At 40.5% G+C, this 12,988-nt stretch overlaps 1 long non-coding RNA gene across 1 annotated transcript; it reads left to right on the plus strand.

Moving 5' to 3' along the window:
* The first annotated feature begins 1,754 nt into the window (after positions 1-1,754).
* On the plus strand, positions 1,755-10,213 carry LOC139616754 (uncharacterized). Its single transcript, XR_011688409.1, has 4 exons — positions 1,755-1,983; positions 6,783-6,897; positions 7,570-7,636; positions 8,246-10,213. It is a non-coding gene; the product is annotated as an uncharacterized lncRNA (long non-coding RNA).
* Positions 10,214-12,988: the final 2,775 nt, after the last annotated feature.

Consider the following 12,988-nt stretch of genomic DNA (forward strand, 5'->3'; position numbering starts at 1 on the left):
TGTTTCCTCCTGTCTGTTTTTACATCAGATGTTCCTCCCTTCCTTGTAAATCCTTATGCAGAAATACCTGAATCATAGTTTCCTCCTGAATGATGATTCTGTTGTGTCCAGTCTGACTGTGTCTCCTATTGTTTCCCTTCTGAAGTTGCTGTGTTCACTAACTGCAGCCTGTGACATCAGGTTCTAGAATGTTCACACATCAAAGACATTAAAGGTCCTACAGAATTCTGTGACACACACACACACACACACACACACACAAAGAGAGACAGTCTGGAACACTCAGCCTTATTAGTGAACTGTTATGGAAAATACTTTACGAGTGTGTGTCAGTAGTAGTAAGTATCAGCAATATCTATAGCAGAGTTTTGAAAGATTATCCTTGTAATTATACACAAATAAATCAATATCATATAATACAACACAACACAACAAACAAATGTTCCTTCGTCTTGTCTGTTTACAACACACACACACACACACACACATACTCGCATGGCTAGAAAACTATCAAAGTGCCTTCACTCCCTCAAACTGTCTCCATCTGCTGTCTCAGTGGTGCAGAAACTGTTGTCAGTGTGCTCAGCTGTGCAGGAGCCTTGTATAGATGGAGTCACAGATGTCATGGTAGCAAACCAACTGTAAATTGGATTGGTTGTTGGTGTGCAAGTGTATTTGTGTGTGTCACTTTAACTGTGTCCTGGCAATGTCAGAGTTCATCCATCTTAGCTCATCCTATTTCTTTAGAACAGAGACAGATGGAAAAGTGGCTTCTTTTATTTTTATTCCTGCTATCAGCTTTGACTGGAAGAAATTGAAGAAAAGCAAAGGGTCATATCTTCAGAGAGAGAGACAAAGTGAGTGAGTGGCTGAGTGAGAGAATGAGAGTCTCTCAAAGAAGATTGTGGTTTGAACAACATTAAATCTAAACTATATGTAAACTCCTTCTACAATATAATGTAAAGTCATTTTAAGTAGCAGGAACTAAACATAGTTCTGTTAAAGAAAGATCCATGAGATTAAAAAAATGAATAGTAAGTATGTAAATAAATACAAGTTTCTTAACTTATATACTGTATCAATATTAGACATTCAAAAACTTGTCACCATTTGAATCCATTACTTTTTAACTGCCATGAATTAGAGCTGACCACAGCCTCTGCTCTCTGTGAAGATCAAAACTACCAGCCTGCAGCAGCCACCTTCCAAGTTGAACATAATTCGAGTTCCTTCGAATTCAATATGCGAATGCTTCATGTCGGTGTGACCAAGTCTGTCTGAGGCCTGTCCTTCTGTGGAGAGCTGAAGTTTACCTTCATACTTAAACCTAATCTGATTTAACACTCTGCTAATCTCATAACCAAACATCATTTTGAGTGATAATATCAATATCAGCGTGATTTGCCCATTTTACACCAATGTCTACAGCACATCTCTGAGAAAACTGCTCATACTAATGGATTTCTGTCTGAGAGCTGAGAAAATAAGATGAGTCCATTACTGTCTCAGGATGTTGAATGTCTGGTCAGACCAGAGCAGAGTCAGCAGAGGAAAGTCAGAGCTCCATCATCAGCGTGAAAGAGAAACAGCCTGTATGGAAACCTTCAAACAGCCTTCAGTTATTCTAATGTGTAACTGATGCTGACATAATAATCCTGCATAACGCAGAGCAGAGCAGAGCAGAGCATGGAGACAGACTGCAGAGTAACAGAAGAAACTGACGCAGTTGTCAGTCATGACACTCACGAGGAGCCAGCCTGCAGCTGGGACGCCCAACTTGAAGCCACCGTCGTTCATGTCATTAATTACCCCTGTGCTTTTTGTGCTGTTACCTGTCAAGATGTCTGCGGTTGGAAAGGCCTGTTGATGATTCACAGAGCTACTAAATCACACAACACTGTCACCAACAATAAAGGAGAAGAAGAAGAAGGAATCTCAACAACACAGGTTTCAGAAGATTTAGGAAAAGGTTCTGCAAATGAGGTGAGAAGCAAGTTTGTTGGTTTTTAAGGAGGCACATGTAAACAGCTCTGACTCTTTGTTTTGCTGTTGCAGTTGTGAACAGAGTCAGTGGCTCTGTAGAGTAAATTTATTGCAGCTGTGTGTGCGGCTGCTGGATCAGTGAAGAGTTGAAACATCCTCACCCATTGATCTTCTTACTCGTCTTACTGGGCTCTGCAAACACATTTCATATTTTACATTTTGACCTTTTTTTGTTCAGTCGTTTCGTTGTTGCTGTACAAACATCCTGTACTTCAAAACCTCACTGTTGCATTTTATGTATTTGGAGCTTATTTAGAACATTTCTTTTCTTTCCTGAATTCTGTTACTCATCTCTGAAATGAAAACGATCTATAACACAGACTGCCTACATCTTCTGAGTGAAATGTGGGGGCTGTGGTTTAGTGTTATGATGAAGAGAGATGGAGGAGGACGTGATGGCAAATGAAGAGAACAAACCGAGAGTTTAAAGCAGAAGATGAAAAGGATCATCGGGGTGGAGAAAAGTCCGGTGGCTGATTTTTATTACTCAGTCATGATTTATTCTACCCCACTATACAATCAGTGCATCAAAACACAACAACACCCACACACCCACACACACACTTACAGAGAACAGCTGTGATCTAAGACATATTGCTGCTGGCTCTGAATAAACATGTAGCTCTCTCCAAGTCCAACCTGCTCCAGTGTTTCAGCCTGAGGGTTTCTGTATAAAATATGACTGTCCAGTACCCACTGCAGGCTGATAACACAGAGCCTCAGCTGCCAGCTACAATACAAGGTCAATACTGGTGTAGAAGAAGTGGGAAAGCTCTGAATATAATCCACACAAAAAGAGCAACACACTCAAAAGCACATTACACTTGTTTTTTTTCAAAGACTTAAACATCAGACTCAAAGACTCACTGACACTAAGACACAGGCAGAGCTGCTGTTTCTTCCTATTAGGATTCTCCTCCATGTTTGCATGGAACAAGAGAGGAAATTTATCTCAAATAAAGTCTGTGTCCAACCATTATCATCTGAGCAGCAGCCCTCTGGATACAGTTCTCTCTTCATTATAGAAACAAAGAGTAACAAACCCACTAAATGCTGCTGTAGATAGCAGAGGATCTTGGCGCAATCTGTCTCGCTTGTTATTTTTCTCTTTTCTTTTGAAGGTCATTGGCAGCACTTACCTGAAAGAAAGCAGGACAGAAATCAAATGTTTCATTGATTTGTATTTTACTGCAACATCAAAACATTTATCATCAGCTCTCATACACTATTCATCTTTGTTGTTTGTGGTTCATCTGTGGTTTGTGGTCCTCATCTCCTGCACTGCGACATTTAAATGAGATAACTGCTTCAGACCCTGTAAACTTCCCACTGCACTTTCAAATCTCCACATCAGTCACAGAATGCACATGATGACCTGGACAGTGGCTCTCATCCATCTGTGACAGTCACCAGTGCATATTAGTCTGCTAGAAGAGCTTAAGTGTTTAAAAGAAACCTTGTAGTCTCCAGCCCTGTAGGTGTTCAGAATTTACACTGACCTCCTGTTACACTTCAAGGTGTTGGAAAATAATAATAATGATAATAATAATAAACAACTTTATTAATAAAGGACTTTTCATGCAAGAGATGTAGCTCAAAGTGTTTTCCAATAAGAAATGGAATAGTACAATTTTAAAAATTTTAACTGATTTTCAAAAGCACGAAAACCTTTGTGAGAGGGAGAATAAATTCTCATCAGATCCTGATCTTTTTCTCTGAGTCAGGGAGACTTTAGTAATGGATGAGAACACAGTTTATTTTCAAGAGTGTTTATAAAACGACTGCTGGAGTGAGAAAATGGTTGAATCTCAGTGATCTGAACTCAGGCTGCTAGTTGAGTTATTACAGACTATTTTTTTAGCCCAGTGCACAGAGAAAATGACACACAATGTATTCATTTCACAGTTCAGACGCCAAATATCATTTTCCTCTCTCTGAGGCAAAGGACACAGCCAGAAACACGGAGACATCAGACACAGACAGAGCCATTAGACTGATAGAGGCATTTCATCAAAAGGTATTAGAGCCATACATAACCTTCCTCTCCTGTGTCTGCAGGTTATTACAGCTATATAGCAGTCACCCAGACCTGCTGTAGACAGAAGCACTTTAAACTGAATTTCTAATACAAAGAAAAGAATGTGATGATACTCATCAAAAGTGACACAATTACATTTCAAATGAATATAATCAGTTCTGGATACTGATTATCATCATACAGTGAATGTTAATTCAGGGATAATGGCTGCATTTTCATACGTTGAACAAGAGCAATATTAGTGTCAAAGCTGATTAAAGAACAAACTGCAATACTTCACACACTCACACTCTCTTGATGTGACTTCACTGGTGGATGTTTGGTCAGTGAAACACACAAAAGGCTGTTTTCTCATTTGCCTTTAGAGAACAATATATTATTTTCATTGGAGAGTAGATACTCCTGAACTGAGCACTGAAAACTGAGTCACCGAGGGTCACAGGCAGAGAGAGTCACTTATATAACATGTGGTCAGCCAGTGATTCAAATTCAACATGGACGAACCAGCTTCAGCTCACACACACAAAAGAAATGACACATAATATACAGCAGCAGGTTTTAAAACAACAACAACCAATCCTGCCAACGAACTTGATTTAGATGATGAAAATTTCCTTTTTCCATGAGAAACAATTAAAAATCTTTTCTTTAGTATAGAAATTGCATATACATGCATATTTGAACAGAATGTGCCAGGCTTGCAGAACTAAAGGCAGCCAGACCTGGGAATCACTAAACTAAGAGCTTTAATCAAATTCACAGAGTTCATGAAACCAGAACCCAAACACCTTCCTCCACAGCAGTGTCGTCTGCCACTCCAGCTAAAAAGCTACACAACAATTAGCATGATCTGTTCATGGGTGAGAAGTGACTGTGGGTGTGTGTGACCTTTAAAGGACACAAACACACACACAATGATAATCTGTGCTTGGTGATCTTTGGTGTGGAACTAATCTACTGAACCAGAGAAACACACACAGCCTTTAGTTTTACAGCAGGTTTAATATGATGCAATAATGGACAACAGCTAATATTATATTAGAAAATAAGAGAGAAGCGTCCAGAGGAAGAGCAGCCTATTTCCTGAGCATGTTCAGAGAATTTCTCATCACACTGAAGAAGTTGGCAGTCGTCCAAGTTGAGAGCCCCATGGAGGATGACGACTAAAGCAGAAGAGTTCTGGGTAACAAGGTCTTTAATGTGGCCTGAGAGCTACAGTCTGCCTGGAAAAGACAATAACATGGAGCTGACTCTCTACATCACTCTACACCTTTAATATAACATTTCATTTTTATCTCTGAGCACATGCTCGAACAGTGGAATGGTCTAACAGTGTACCGAGACCACCAAGAACACCTCAGCAATAATCCCCTACCCTACAAAACAGAGAAAGAGGGAGAGAGGGAGATGAAAAGTGAGAGAGAGAAAGATCATCCGACATCATCCTCCAACATTTCATCCTCAGTCTGCTGTGTTCTGTCCTCATCTAAACATGTGGCTGTTATTTGTACAAAGAGCTGTTTTAGATCATGTTCACCGCTAAAGAACCACACACAGAAAAACTGGATAAACTGACACAGTGAAAAGTCTTCACAACATATTTCATGTTTTCCTCAATTTTCTTATTACATGGTTCAATGACTTAAACTCCTGCCAAGTCCAGGACAACACAGCCCAGTCTCACTGAGTTTCATCTTCCATGTCAGTCAGTGGTTAGTATTGGTGATTTAAAAATGACTTCCTGCTGGACCAGAACAACGACCATCTTTACACTTTAAATGACAAAAACAGTGACACTTTTAGGATGACAGAGGCACTGGAGGAAGAGGAATGAAAGGGTCAAGCACATCATAAGAGTGTGGAACCGTTAGCACAGCTGAAAGACTGTAATTCTACTTCCTGGACCATGAGCTGCTTCTCCCTGTGGGAGACACTGAGACCTGTCACCCACACAGCTACAGAGGAGACTCGCAGACTTACTGCCACATTTATTCACATGAAAAATCTCTCTGCACTTCTCACTTGAGGCAGGTAGGATCGTACTAAAGTACAAATGTGTCTGTGCTGTTATATTATTTTTATAGATAATTTTGATCAATAGTTGTGACATGATGTGAGCTCATCCAACAGCACCGGAGCAGCCATCCTAACACTCCCAGTATGTGTCTCCCTCAGCAGCTCATCTGGCTCTGACTCTGCAGCCAAACACTGACACTCAGACATTTCCTACATGTCACAGTCCAGTGAAGGAGCAACAGTAAAATCCATCCACTTGTTCTGGACCAAAGTGTTGGATCACAGGACAAACACACTGCCCAACATCATGACATCATGTTTGTGTCTTTGAAATCTGTGGTTGAAGTAAAGTTTTCACTCCAGAGTGAGTGACTGAGAGAGCAGCTGTGGGTTATGAGAGACAAATTTAACATTAGAATCTAATGGACTGTGGTTATTCGATAACTGGTTCATTTATGTTTAGTCTGAACTGACTGAATAATTATATTAATCATGTTCGGCTGAAACACAAGCAGATTTTCAATCAGCACTGTCACTATGTTAATGAGTAGAGAGGATGTGTCTGGCTGTTTGAAGTGGATCACTGCTTTCCTCCTACACCCACTTTGTACCATCAAACACTCACAGACTATCTGCTGATTAGCAGCTATTTACACATTTTCTCTGCATGTTTGTTCCCAAACAGAAATTCAGCATCAAAGTATCGGAGTGGAGCCACTGAATCAGACCGTGTGTCAGAATGAACTTCCTGAAAGGCTTGAAGAGGAAGAGGCTTCACTGACTGAGAGGAGTTTACTTATGTATGCACAACAAGAAATGATGTTTGATGTCGTGTGGTTGTGTGACCTTGGCAGGGGATTGTGTTGTGTTACTCTCTCCTGGCCTCCTGCCTCCTGTGTCTCTCTTAACCTCTGTGTGGGTCACATTCAGTCCTGGAGCTTCTCCTGACTCACACATGACATTAACACAACAGACCCTGAAGCCAAACAACCTATGGAGAGTGAAGCTTGAGTGGTGCACACACATACACACAGTGTCCAGACTAGAAGAGAAAATATAGTCCCTCCACACACAACAGTCAGTAAGAGGACGCACATGTTTCTTACTTCACTTTCGGGAGCAACAAGATTTAAAAACATAATATTGAGCAGAACAGGTGAGAGGTTTTGTTCTAAATCTAACTTGAGAGACACCTGAGACATGTGGCATTTAAAACAGTGAAAGCTCAGGTCTCCACATAAAGTGAACACAGCAGAAATAACTGACGTTTATGGATCCACAGTTTCCTGTAAACAGAGATAGAAAATCTGAATCATTTCTCCTTCACTGCTTGTTGCTGAGACAATAACATGTTGAAGCCCTCAGGCTACTGGGAACTGGAACTGAATCATCAACAGCAGTGTTTAGTTGTGCATCAGTGTTTGTTTGTATTTGAGCTCTTCCTCATCCTCCCATCTCTCGTTCCTCTGTAGTTACTGTGGACCACCTCTGTCTCCCACAGTCCCTCCCTCCAGCCCCAGTGTCTCTGTTGGGGAGCAGGTGTGTAGCTAATGTCTTTATTGTGGCTTGTTGCAGAGTCACAGTTCTTAGGCTTAGGTCAGAGTCAGAGATAAAAGATGAATGAGAGTTAAAGGGCGTCCAACAGAGACAATGACCAAGACTCTCAACACATGGAAACTGACTGAATGACACCAGAAAAATGACCATGCCTGTGTCTGTGTTAGAGCAGCTACTGAATAACTGAATGTGCATATTTTATTCCTCATGGTCAGAAAATCACAGCTGGAGGACTTTTGTTTTTATCACTAGACTCCGAGTTTTAGAGCTTGAACTACATGGGAATGTTGGGCTTTTCCTGCATCAGCATATTAATGTGAAAACACAGCAAACAAGCTGCTGGGTTATTGTACAGGTCAGACCATTCTTTACTGAACAAAAGGCTGTAATTACAGTTTCCAAAGTGGTTGTTTTGGTTAATCAGAAAACTGGAGAAAACCCAAGCGCGAAAAAGGATTGAGCCACATGCATGAAGTGGATATTAGATGGTGTTAAACAGGCAGGCAGCTTGACCTGTGAGCTAGTGTGGAACAGTCTTCCTGTGTTTTAGACTTGATAAAAATGTTCTTTCTATGACCTGCCTCCATACAGAAAAACCCTCTGCTGTTTCCCTGTTATTATGCTGCCCTCATTTAAAATAAGAAACCTCCTCTGTTTCCCCACAAGACAACAAAACTCAACCCAGTCAGACGAGAGCACACTCACAGACTGCCGTGTTTGCTGTGACTTCAACTAAAAAACACCAACAAACTGGGTTGTAGAAAGTTTTATACAGAAACTGAACATTGGAAAATGTCAAACACATTTCAAAACATTGTTTCCTTCTGAATAATCCAATTTGTGTTTCTCCTTACAGAAACACAAACACAAGCTTCCTCGAACACAAATAAACTGAATAGAACATGAAGAAGATAAAAATGGCTCCAGATCGGTCCACAGCTGCTCTGTTACGAGCACACACAGAAAGAGCAGCCTGGAATAAATCTGATCAACTTCATTACCTGCATCACTGGACCTCACAGCAAACAATGAAGCTTGGAGGAGACACAAGGCAAGAAGACCACACACAGAACACAACGTGCACAGAGCTCAGTGTTGGACAATCGGCCTTTTTCACAGCAGACACCTCGACCTGTCAGAGCAGGAGAATCGCAGGTGTTAGTGATGACACCAACCACTGTGCTGTTGCACTGTGAGTGAATCAGTTTGTCTGAACCAGGACTCTGAGACTGAAGCAGCTCGGTTCATTTGGTTAACGACACCTGAGCTTCTCCTCCTGTCACAAGTCACTGCGTCTCCTGTGAGGACGGTTTACTGTCGGCCGCTGACCTCTGTGCATGTTGTGCTTTTGTCTATGAGTGAAAAGTGATGCTGATGCCTCCCATCACACAACTGCTACACAATGATCACTTTTCTCTCCTATGTTTTTCTGTCACTCTTTGTTCAAACGTCTCATCAACAAAACCAACTTTACCAGAAAAGTGAAAAACAACACACTGATCCACAACAGTTGCAGTGAAAATATTCTCTAATCCACAGTACAAACACAGACCGTGTGTGTATGTGTGTGTGTTGTGTTGATAGTGGGTGGTGTTGTATTTCTCTCTCCTGGCCTCCTGCCAGCTGTGCCTCTTCACCTCTTTGTGCATCACATCCTCTCCTGAAGCTCATTTTCACTGGTCTCATTTTGTTTTTCCTCAGTTATTTGTTGCTCCTTTCTCCAGAGGCCTCTGAGGCTTTGGTCAGTTTGTTTTCTGCTCTGAATATTTAGAAATCTTGAGAAAGAGTTGATCATTTAGAAACTGCTGGGTGACATATATGATATATATGATGATGACATATAATCACCTACTCTTAACCACAATAAAAGACATTTAAAGATACAACATTTCTCTACAACAGATCAATTGAAAAAGCAATAAATCATCTCATCTAATAAAACATAGGAAATATTTTTGAATTGTAAACTTTTACCCCAACAACACTGAACAGACTGTGATATTTTAGGAGAGTGATGTGTGATGTGTGTGATTCAAAAATAAAAAGGTTGTGTGACAGGACATGATTCAACATGGTGGGGAGCAGCATTCAGCTCTCAACACAGCATTTCCACTGTCAGAGTGACAAAGTGACTCATGGTTGAAGCAGGAAGCAGCTTCCAGCCTCCACCAGTCTCCTCCTTCTTCTACATCAGTGATGCTGAAAAGCAGAAAACCAAGGCCACACTGTCAGACCTGCTGACGCCATTATAACCAGGAACTACAACATTCCTGAAGAAATATCACAGTCTGATGCAGGAAATCATTTCCATGGACAGCTCCATCTGACTCATCACACCAACCTGCTCAGTCTCATCCACCATGTCGCTGATTGTCCAAGTGGGAAAAGAGAAACATCAACATCAAACAACAAATCACATCAGTTCCTTTCTCCTCCGTTTTACACACCATCAGTTTTTTTTCATCATCACACACAGACCTGTAAAACAAAAGGACCAATGTTTCTTCAGTTTGATGAATCCCAAACTTGCTCAGCACAATTTCAGAAACACTGAGCTGCTTCCTGGCTGATAGATGATGTGTTTGATCTGAACAAACACCTCTGCAGATTTCATAAATATCAATCATAAATATTATAAATTAATCCTAATAATGTTCCAGAATGAAAACCTTGCGTCATGCTGAATGTGTTGAACTAACTTATTTATCCTTCACTGTGATATACACACACTTCCTTTGATATTTGATGCACTTTGATATTTTATATACCTGATACCACTCTTAACTTTCTGTGTACAACACGATCTTTGTGTGTAAGTCCCAGTCAGTCATGACACAGCGTCCTGCATGGAGGGGAGGGAGGGATGCTTAGCTGCTTCTGGCTGTTTGCCCTGTCTCTATGGATAAAAGGTAACTCCATTCAAATGTAAGACATGATAACACTGACAGATTAGACAGATCTAATGAAAGTTAACAAAGCTCAATTACACGGTGGACTTTTGTTCTTTCAGGTTAATTGTCCCTTAATGAAATCACATTAAATTTACATTTTCACCAGGGGAACCTTTAACAAGTCAGTTAAGTGATTCTCATGATTATATAACACTTTTCTTTCTATAGTCTGGCGTTAATAACAATCAGGGAACAAAATGTAAATGAATAAAAAAGGTGATGTATCCTGTTCACTGCCTGACTGTGCACTGTGTGACTAAAAGCCTGAGTAAAGATTTCTCTGTTTGGATCAGACTGCTGCTTCAGGAGCATGATTCTAAAATGTTTGAGCTTATTCATCTGTTAAAAAAGACACAAATAGCAAACTGATACCAAAACATTTCACAAAGGATTATTCTGCATCAGCAGGTGTGACCTGAACACAGCAGGTGAGAGGAGGAATGAGGAAGATGGAGAGAGAAAAGAGACTAGGCTGAGTGCTACAAGCTCTGTCTTTAACTGAACAGTGGAAAAGCAGCTGAAGAGGTTTGCTCCACCTCTACGAGCCTGATATTTAGACTGGATGGTCATTTAGTTTGCAGCTTCATTATTCAGCTCCTGAATCACAGAATGACTCCTGAGTAAGCAGAATTTGTAGGAGTGATTCAGGGAGCGGAGCCAGCCGACACACACACAGAGCTGGCTGATTCTGACAGACTAGTTCACTGATGCCAAGTGGAGAGGGAGGTTTCCCTGTTAGCCTCATTAAAATGTCTCTGTCTGTCTTGAGTGGAGCGTCAAATCAAAGCAGCTGCATGTGACAGGAGGAAGTGGCTCACAATGTATAAGGAGTGATTGCTTCTTTCTAAGCCGGTGTCCACTCTGAGGGTCCAGTCACTGCAGGGACCAGCAGAGAGGAAGTCGTTCACACTCTGACTCTGAGCAATGAGCTGCGGAGAAAAACCTGAGGTCTCCCCTCAGGACAGACACAAAACAAAAAGAGAGAAACAGAATGAAGTAAAAAATTAATTTCTAGCTTTTGATTTAAGGCCAACAAATGAACTGTGTGTTTCAGTCTCTGTGCTCTCGTTAACCCTGTTTCCAGCAGCAGGAAGCAGCTGTTTACAGCAAATAAAATATCCCAGAAACCCACTGCACACCACCTGCCCAGCAACAAACAGCAGACACACAAAGGAAGTGATTTGGTGCTGAAGTAAAACATCTTCTCTCTAACTGTCCCTGCAGCCACTGGTTTCTATCACTTTGTGTAAATCCACACTGCACTGGACGTTCATACTTTAGGTTCATGTTGACTCTGGAACATGTGTGATGCTGAACCAGGTGGCAAACCAGTCCCAACAGCTCCAAGCCCTGCACACAAATACATTTCTATCAGCAGACGACACTGAACATTTAGTTTGATAAATAATTAGAATGACTTTAATAAACCCTCATTTTTATGTTATGTACTCTATACTATAGACTCAGACACACACAGAATATTGATAATAATCCATGTAAAGCTGTGTGTGAATACTTCCTGCTCATCAAGAGAACACACAATGGCACAACAACATGTTTTTGTTTTCACCTGCTCTCACGGTGTAGAAACCAAACTCTGACTGATCTATATTCATTTATTTATCAGGTCTCCAGTGTTGGACTCTGGTCTGTTCATTTTTTCTACATTTTTAATTTTTAGCATCATATATATATATATATATATATATATATATATATATATATATATATAAAGATATATGAAATTCAGGTGGATGACTGGCCAAGTTTTTTTTTTATTTATTTATTTTTCTTTAATTTGACTGATTTGTTATTGAGGTTCCTGCTGTTGTGTCCTCAGGCGATATTCTCAGCCTGATTGCTTCAGTAAACATCCAGCTTGAACAAATGAAGAACTTTATTTAAATTCAACCTGTGGTGAGTAGCCTCAGGTAAGAGCCTCTGTGGTGGGTCTACAGGAGATATAACAGGAAACAGAGGAGAAAAACAACAGTTTAAATGACCATACAAAGGTCAACAACACAAACTGTCAATACAAACAATTTAAAGTCAAAGAGAAAGTTTGTCTGTTAAAGGGACAATGCAGAAAACTAATGCATTATATAGTTTATCTCTGTGGTCGCTTCAGTCATCTAACAATGATTGAAGTAACTTCCAGAGCTCCAGTGTAACATTAATAAATGAAAGTATTTGACAGACTTTCATCTGAAAGAGTGAAAACAAGTCATCAGCTTGACATCAAATGTCTTCATGGCAGATGGAGTCATTTGCAATAATTTTTTTGTCCGGTTCAGATTTGTTTATGTCAAGATTTGCTGAAAGTGATTCATTGGGTTTAGACACACGCACGCACACACACATGCACACACACACACACACACAC

This window comes from Trachinotus anak, unplaced genomic scaffold, assembly GCF_046630095.1.
Source record: "Trachinotus anak isolate AG129_WGS33_773 ecotype Australia unplaced genomic scaffold, CSIRO_AGI_Tana_v1 ptg000057l, whole genome shotgun sequence".
NCBI classification, from domain to species: domain Eukaryota; kingdom Metazoa; phylum Chordata; class Actinopteri; order Carangiformes; family Carangidae; genus Trachinotus; species Trachinotus anak.